This window comes from Rhinopithecus roxellana, chromosome 11 (genome assembly GCF_007565055.1).
Source record: "Rhinopithecus roxellana isolate Shanxi Qingling chromosome 11, ASM756505v1, whole genome shotgun sequence".
Taxonomy (NCBI): domain Eukaryota; kingdom Metazoa; phylum Chordata; class Mammalia; order Primates; family Cercopithecidae; genus Rhinopithecus; species Rhinopithecus roxellana.
In genome coordinates, this window is record NC_044559.1 from 140,685,432 (window position 1) to 140,694,580 (window position 9,149).

The following is a 9,149-nucleotide window of genomic DNA, read 5'->3' on the forward strand; positions in this document are numbered from 1 at the left end:
TCTATCCAAATCCAAGTTCCCCTCATATACTCTCTGTACTCCTCTGCCTGTTAATGGTAGGAACTGAGCATTTCTAGAATCTGGCTGTACTACAAGAAAACTGTAGAACCTGTCTGATATCTGCCTCCAGCCTAAGAAGCTTTACCCAGCAGAAAGCTCTTGGTACCTAAACTCCTCAAAACATCTTTCAAAGGTAATTTGCTGTCTCCAAGGAAGTGCTGCGTTAGAAGATACAACTCTCCCAAGAAGAAAGATGGGCATCTCATACGCTTAGCAATACAAAACCTTACTGTTATCTTCAAAGCTTAATTCTTACCTTTTGAGAAATTAAACAAAGTAAAATAATGAAGAGAAAGCTTGAGATGCAAGAACTATTCTCTGTACATGCAAGTTAACTGTTCCCTGTCTTTAATCTGGATACTAATATATAAAACTTCCTGGTTACAGCTAAAATTTTATCGGTAAAGAATTATGGAGGAAGGGTGTGGTGGCTCAAGTCTGTAATGCCAGCACTTTGGAAGGCCAAGATGGGAGGACTCCTTGAGCTCAGGAGTTTGAGGCCAGCCTAGGCAGCATAGCAAGACCCCATCTCTACAAAAAAATAAAACCATTAGCCAGGCGTGCTGGTGTGTACCTACAGTCCCAGCTACTTGGGAGGCTGAGGTGGGAGGATCACTTGAGCCTGGGAGGTTGAGGCCACAGTGAGCTGTGATTACACCACTGCATTCCAGCCTGGGTGACAGAGCGAGACCCTGTTTTCAGGGGGAAAAAAAAAAAAATTCTTACACTTATAATTAATGTAGCCAAGTGAAATATTTTAATACTTCTATATATGAAGCACTGTGTCACTGTGTGTGCACTGCTGAGGACTGAGCCCTAGTGGAGGCTCCAAAGAGCATCCTGGAAACCCCTAGGCTCTGAGGAGTTCCAAGGTCAGGGAGTTTGCAGAGAGCAGCCTTGGGTCAATGCTACAGAAGCCAGAGGAGGTGGACTCTTGAAATCCCCAAATTCACTTTCACCCATCTTCCCAAAAAGCACTATTATTCTTCGTTAGTTACTTCTTTAGGAAAATTTAAGAATGATCTTGCTTTTCAGTACCCAATGTTATACCGGAAATATATTTCAGGAAGCAAGTGGCTATCTTTTCTGCTTAATAAAAACAAAGGCTTCAAAGAGATAACAGAGTTGACCGAAATAGCTAAGCCATTCTCCCCTTTTATAAATATTACATAAAGTCTCCTCTTCAAAAGCTGAAGTGTATAAAGCTCCTCTGCTGAAAGCAGCCTCTCTCTTCTACTCAGTGAGAATGAGTGCTGGAGGGAGGAAAGCTGTGGGGCCAAGGGTCCCACTATGCCAGGCATCATCTTCCCGATCCCCTTCTCCTTTTCCTCTGCCCCCAATAATGACCATGATCATGGCAGAGCCAGACAGGAGCAGCAAGGGGCACACACAGATCTTCAGTTCCAGAGGCATCTGCTCTGTTGCTGACAGCAAGGACCCTTATGGAATGCAAGAGACCAACACACACCAAGGCTGAGAGGCTAACTAGTACACAACCTAAGTTTAATGGCACACATTTTCATAAAGGCTATGAAACACAGATCAACTACGTTTCCTCCCTTTTCCTTCTGCCAAGACATATCAACAGCATCAACTCCAACTTCTGTCCCAGGCAGGTTTTCAAACCGGGAAAAGCATGGCTTCACAGTAAACCTGACTCTGCCGTTCTTTCCATGCCTAAATGGCTTCCCATCACCTTTCAGGCTCCCTTCTTCTCTCGTCAGATCCTGGACCTGATCTCACACACTTATGGGCCTAATCCTTCATTCTTTCATTTTTTTTTTTTTTCATTCCTCGACTATTTCTGAGCATCTACTGTGCTCCAGGCACTATTATAAAAAAAAAAAAAAATGCAAGCATGAACATTGCACAGCTTCTGTCTTCCCAATGTCCCACAAGAGAAGGGAGACTTCTAGATTAAAAAAAATCATTACAATCCTATGTGACAGGAGTCACAAAGCAAGGCACATGTCCAACTTCACAGGGGAGAGAGTAGCTATGTTAGCTTGGTGCAGACAGAGAAAGTTTTACACAGGTGGTGATGTCTAAGCTGACTCTTAGAAGTAAAAGGGTTTCAGGTGAAAAAGACTGAGGAGGAGGGAAAACAGAATTCGTAAAGGCACCAAGATCTGAACAAGTAGGCACTGGTCCAGAAAGGACAATAGGTTGAGAATGGCTGAAATGCCAACTGCATGTAAGGGTAAGGTTGTGTTCAGATTCGGAAAGGCCTTGTGCATCACGCCAAGAAACCTGGAGCATTACAGTCGGTAATGGACAACCTGGAGAAGTGTGGAGAGGGTTTAAACCAAAACCACATCAGCCTGAGGAAGTGCTTTATTTCACTTATCATGGGTTTTTCAAATATTGGAATTAGTGGCCAACATCTAAAAATTAGCAAATTTCATATAAAATATAGAATCTTGGCTCCTTTAATTATCTGGTACACTGGGCCAACATTCCTACGGTGACATGTGTCTGAGTAGCAGGTGCAGCAGCTGGCCCCTTCAGGTGGAATACATATCACCTAGTTCATGACTGCCCTCACTTGGAGGCACGTGAATTTGCAATCCCTGATTTTAAGGGAGAGGGCAACACCATAGACCGGGGTTACAGGAAAATAACACTGAAAGTGATCCACTGATTAAACGGGGCAGTGAAACTGAAGGCAAGAGGGCAAGTTAGGAGGATTTCACCACAGCATGAGGAGGTAACAAAAGCCTGAACCAAGTTAGGAGAATAAATACTCAGAAGAAAGTAAAGATTAAAGAAATGCTTTAAATGTTCCAGGCACAAGGATACCTATTAATCCTGAAACTTTTGTGTGTCATTTGTTCATGGACAAAGACTGTATTAGGAGATAGTAAAGACTCAAAATTAATTCTCTATTAAAAAATAAAGTCGCTATTAAGTAAACTATGTGGAAAATCCACCCCAATGCCATACAGCAGAGACAACCGATGAGGCACAGCTGTCTGTGTGATTCTCATCGTGGACTCTCAGGATCGTTTTCCAGGTGGAACAGAACAAATCCTACTGCAAACACTTGGCGCGAAGCCCCTGACAAGTGATGTTTATAAGCAGGGATTGGGGTCTAAACCATTACAATCCCTCACAGCAGGACTAGCAGTGACTTGGCAAACTTAGAAACCCTTCCAGCTATCCACGGGAGGGTCCTGCCCGAGAACTCACACAGAACTCACACAGCATTGACTTGTAGCATATTGGCGATGCCCCAGTCACTCATGTCCACTTCGGGCTGGTTCTCCTACCGGCTTTCCTCCACCAACTTCTCCAGAGACTTGGACATGGTCTGCACCAAACAACATCAAAGCACGTGGGCGATGGCACCAAGAGAAGGGGCGGAAAGGAAAGAGGCCTTCGCTGCCACCCTGGGGCTTCCCCAGGGTTGGAGACGGTGGGCGTCTGAGGGCGTCCCCGGGGCTGGTCCGGGTGCGGGGAGGGGATGGGGCAGGGCAGGGGAGTGGGAAGGGTCCAGCCCCGCTCCGGCCACGCAGAGAAAATCAACCCCAAGTGCAACGCCGCACACACCTACCGCAGAGCAGAGCCCCTAAGAGGGTGGGCGTGCAACCACAGGCTTCGGCAAGACGCACTCCGGCGGCGAGAGATGCTCTGGTTCCCTGCTACACCTGCACCAAACAACTGACACGCTCTATCTCGGCGCCCAGCGCGGGCTCACACCTCGCCGCTGCCAGCTCTACGCCCGAACCTACCCATGTTCACAGAACAGCTCACTAGACGTGGCTCCAGGGCCAGGCTCCACCCTTAAAAGTCTGTGGAAGAGGCTGGCTAATCACGTTCGTTATTCGGCTTCGAGACCCCGCCCCACGCTGCGGTTAATTTATCCCCGTGGCGTCCACCCCCGCGGTTTGGGACTCTTATTGGGCCGAACTTGGGGCGTGTGCGCTAGGTTTGGGGCGTGTGCGCTAGGTTTGGCGCGTGTTCAGTTGATGGGTCGAAGCCCAGAGGGCTGTGGGGGAAAGTGGGGAGGTTTATGGCGCGACTGCGTAAGGGAGGGTAGTGGCTGAGGGTGGATGTTGCGAAAGCTGGAAGTAAATTGCCTCCTAATGTTCCGCTTCTGTAATTGCGGCTCCACTTGCCAGAAGTTGCTACCCTGAGTCCTGTCTCCACAATGTGCTTCTGAAGGACCTTGTGTGGCACGCAGCCTCCTGCCCTATTAAGAGCTCCCCTGGGCAGGGATTCCAGCGCGCTCTGCGTTTCCCCAGCGCCCCGCTGGAAATCTTTTTTGACAGGTTTCTAAGGCTGGCTTTTACCCCTGACCCTTTTGCTCTTGAGCAACAAGAACTACCCTCAGGGCTGGAAGCTACAAGTAAAACCCTACCATTTTAAAAGTCATTGGAAAACACCACTAAAGCGATGTGTCTTTCCCGACTATGACTTTTACATCTGTGAAACATGACGTTCTGGTTTCCAGGAACTTCCTGCTTTCTCTTTCAAAAGCAACCAAATTTTAAATTCTAGCAAAACTGCTGCCCTCTGCCTCCCTGTTTCCTGACCCAGTCTCAGTTACCGAGCAATATCATGTGCTTCTGTCACCAGAAGCCCTGTCTTGAGAGACAATTTCATACTATGGAATAAAGATTGGCACCAGACACTTTTCTCCTATTGTCACCTAAATTGATGATAGATGGATACCACACATATGCATTTATATACTGTAGATTGTAGCGGGGATCAAAGTCTTAAGGAGATGTGGGAAAATAATGTAATTCTAGCCCTGAACCAGTTGGATTAAAAAAGGATCTGCACTCTTAAATTCGAAAGCAGAAATTTCCTGCTTAAAAAACATTCCACATGAAAGTGTTATTCCTGCATTAGTCTTCTTTGATCTGGAACCGTTCCTTGGCTTTTATATTTATTGAAATAAATGCTATTTAAGAGTACAGACCAGATATTGTGTGGAATATCCTTTAAAGTGAGTTTGTCTTATGTTCCCTTTCAGGTTATGAATTTTTGGAGAAACTCCGCTAAAGTGGTGTGTCTTTTCCAGTGCATGATATCAAGGTAGAGATGACATCGGTTTCTCCCAGTATTGCTAATGTTCACTTGGATAAGGTGGTGTCTGCAAGGTTTCTTCAACATAAAGTTACTATTTTTTCTTTATGATTAAAAATAATGCTGGGGGAGGTACTACTTGATTACGTCCCATTCCTCATCTAATTTTTACCCACTCGTTTTAGCATCCACTGATGATTTTCTAACTTCATAATTTCATCTGTATGTATTAGTTGATAACCTCCTAATACATTTATTTATTGAATCATTAACTCTTTTAAAGCAAAAACTTTCTTGAAAAAATCAGAATTGTTCTTGTTCCATCAATTTCTAATAGTGAATCTTGACTATGTAGGCTGAAGACATTAGTACCTGTGTTAGTCAGCTAGTCCTGTCATAATAATATACCACAGACTGGATGGCTTAAACGACAGAAATTTCTCACAGTTCTGGAAGTTCAAGATCAAGGTGCCAGCAGATTTGATTTATCCTGTGGACTCTCCCATTGGCTTGTGGCTGACTGTCTTCTCTTGGTGTCCTTCCAGTGTATTTTTCTCTGTGCAATCACACCCTTAGTGTCTCTTCCTCTTCTTAAAAGGACACCAGTCCTATTGGACAGCCCCCACTCTTGTTTCTCTATAACAATATCCTGTATTTGTTTCATAAATGTACTCTCTTCTCAAGTATCACTGAGGATGTTTTTAAACCTCTCTTCTGTTCACTAAATTATCGTTCTTCAAGACTCCATTCTTATGTGTGTTTATCTAGTCTTTCCCCTAGAAAAGAAAGATTCTTTCCTTCTCTGGTGTTTATTCTTTGTTGTCCTTTTGAGTTCAAGTGTGAAGATCTGAGATGGTTTTTCTAGATAACTGGAGCAGTTTGTTTTCTCTCTTGTTTGTGTGTATTGTTTTCCTCCTAGATCCCTGGGCTGATGGTTGAATTTCTTTGAGGCAAGAACCCAATGTTATGCCTGCAGGTCATCACCAGGCTACCTTTGCTGGTGGAGGGAAATGATGGATTGTGAGTGCCAGTTAAGGCAACTCCATGACTTTGGTTTTAGCTCCTCACACTGCACCTGCCAGCCCCACATCCAGATAGCACCTGGAACAGAGAGTCCCAAACCTCCTGCATTTCTCTCTCGAAGTTATTTTGGGCTGCAAGGCTCCATTCACTCCTGTTTCACAGGAATTTGTTTTCACTCCTTTTTGAGATAGTAAAAACCAAACTGTTTTTGCTACTCTTACATGCTCAACACTTCTGACACCAGAGATTCCCCCACACATGAAACAGTCCTCCAGCAGACACCAGCTGGGTGTCCTACAGTTTAACTTAATTCTGATACTACCTCAACTTACAGGCAAATCCCATAAGTTAAGGGTGCATTTCCACAAGACTGTCCCCTACTTTAGGGTGACTGTCACTTATACTTCTGATCAGCTATAAATCAGTGTTCCCACACCCCCTTCTCAGGTTTGATTCATTTGCTAGGATGATGGTTAGCCTGTCCAGGGTCCTGATTGCTAGCAGTGAAACTTCATGGTGACACAATTTGGAATCCGGAAACTTATCCCTTGGCCACTAGATCTGGGAAGCTGGCTCAATGTATGTTTCACCAGATAAGAATATTAAGGTTTTTGCCTCGGGACTGGCTCAGGAAATCAAGCAAGACGGAGCTGGGAAGTGTGCTTTGTGAAGTCGGGAGACATCGGTCTTGTGTGGCTGGCTGTTCTCTGCTTTATCCTCAGTGCTCTTGGTATATGTCACATAGCTGATGCTCAATAAATATTTGGAAATGAGTGAATTAAATGTAAAGCAGAGCCAGAGGATATACGATGGGTCTTACTAATGAGAGTAGAGTCAAGACTCTTTTTTCCTTCTTCAAGCTGAATTACTCAAAAACTGAATTACTCAATAGCTACTTCCCTTTGCTATACATGAAAATGTCATTCTCCCAAGCCTGACAATCTCCTAACCCACTAAAAAAATCACTGCTTATTTCCTAGATGGTTAGCCTGGAAGATTTTGTAAAGCTTCATTTTGTCTCTTTTTTCTGTATTTTTAATTTTAAAATTACATAATAATATTGACTATGCTTTTCTCAATTTCATGTACACACCTCCCGGATATTCCAATATGCCTCCTAGAAAAGCATGCCCTTCTGAGTGCAAAGGATAGCATTACTTACTCTAATGATGCAATCCATGATCCAAGCATCATTTTTTTTGACAGCAACATCATATTAATCTTGCTTTCAGAAAAGTACTATGTCATTTCATGTTATCATTAAACTTTCCCTGTATTCTGTACCTTTGCATTTCATTTTTTAGATAACAGAGGAAGATCTTATATTTGTCACATTTCATCTGTTACAACTGGCCCATTTTTCTAGCTTATCAAGACCCTTTGGACTTGATGGTGTTATTCATTGTATTCACCATCCTTTCCAATAGAAATGTCACCCATAAAGTTGATATATCTATCCATAATACAAAAAGGGAGCAGGAATTTTTTGTTGTTGTTTGTTTTTACGAGATGGAGTCTCACTCTGTCGCTCAGGCTGGAGTGCAGTGGCGCGATGTTGGCTCACTGAAACCTCCGCCTCCCTGAGTTCAAGCGATTCTCTTGCCTCAGCCTCCCAAGTAGCTGAAGTTTTAAGGTGAGAGTATTTTCTTTATGTGGCTCCATACTCTGTCCAGGAATAATTTCTCTGACATTTGAGTATTAGAGTAAGATGAAGTAATATATTCCACAGCTCGTTTCATTCACTTGGTCTCATGTTCTTAATAACCCTTGATTTTGCATAATTAACATAAAGCAAATTTCCTCTACTAGGGCAGTGTAGCAGGGAAATGTGGGGTTGGAGGCCCCACACATAGTTCCCACTGGGGCACTGCCTAGTGGAGCTGTATGAAGAGGACCACTATTTTATAAGAGAGTGGAGAATACTCAGAGAGATTAAATAACCAGGAGAGCACAGGGTCCTGGGGATAAATGGAGAAAAGGTTCAGCATGGCCAGGAGAAACAGAAGTTTGAGACAAATGGGAGGGAAATAGAGAATCAGAGGTTACAACAAATTTCTCTGTAGTCACGGCAAGGTCTTTGGAGAAGCTCAGATTGACTTAGGGGCATGGCAAAAGGTAAACATAAGTGAGACTTGGGCCTAGCTTTGGAGGAGTATGGGAAAAGCAGATGCATCGGTATGTTAGGGAGGTGAGTCATACTACTACTAATTGACATAGAAGCTAGCATTTACTGATTGATTACTTAATATTTTCCAGGTATTGTTCTGAGTCTTTACACATATATACATAATTATTGCAACCCTGTGGGACAGGTACAATAATCCCCTCATACAAACGAAGAAGCTGAGCACAGAGAGATTAAGTAAGCACTTAACTAGTAAAATTAAAATTCAAACTCAGACAGCTTGGCTCCAGAATTGATTCTCTGGAAGATTCATATGTATATTAAATTCTTTTCCAAAATGTAAAAATTAAACTTGAAATTTTATATATGCCCCATAGTGAAAGATAGAGTTTTAAGTCAAAAATTAATGCAGCATAATTGTGTACAATTCAGTAATATTTATTATCCCTAATTGAACATTCACGTGAAATGTATACTTCTATATTATCATTAACTTTTGTTCTTGTTGTTGTTGTTGTTTTTGAGACAGGGTCTCAGTCTGTCGCCCGGGCTGGAATACAGTGGTTCACAGGGTTTCACTGCAGCCTTAACCTACTGGGCTCCAGTGATCCTCCTGCTTCAGCCTCCTGTGGAGCTGGAACCACAGGTCCATGACATCATACCTGGCTAATTTTTGTATTTTTTGTAGAAATGAGGTCTCACTTTGGGTTGCCCAGGCTGGTCTTAAACTCCTAGGTTCAAGGATTCCTCTCATCATGGCTTCCCAAAGTGCTGGGATTACGGGTATGAGCCACTGCCCCTGGCTATTATCATTAACTTTGAAAAATGTACATCACATATGCCATAATCATTTCCAAGTCTTTCCAAGATTTTTTTTTTAAATTTCAGCTCAAAATATTAGAATGAA

At 43.3% G+C, this 9,149-nt stretch overlaps 1 pseudogene; it reads right to left on the reverse strand.

Annotated features, from left to right (window-relative positions):
* Positions 1-3,367, reverse strand: part of LOC104664333 — a 161,183-nt pseudogene extending 157,816 nt beyond the window's left edge.
* Positions 3,368-9,149: the final 5,782 nt, after the last annotated feature.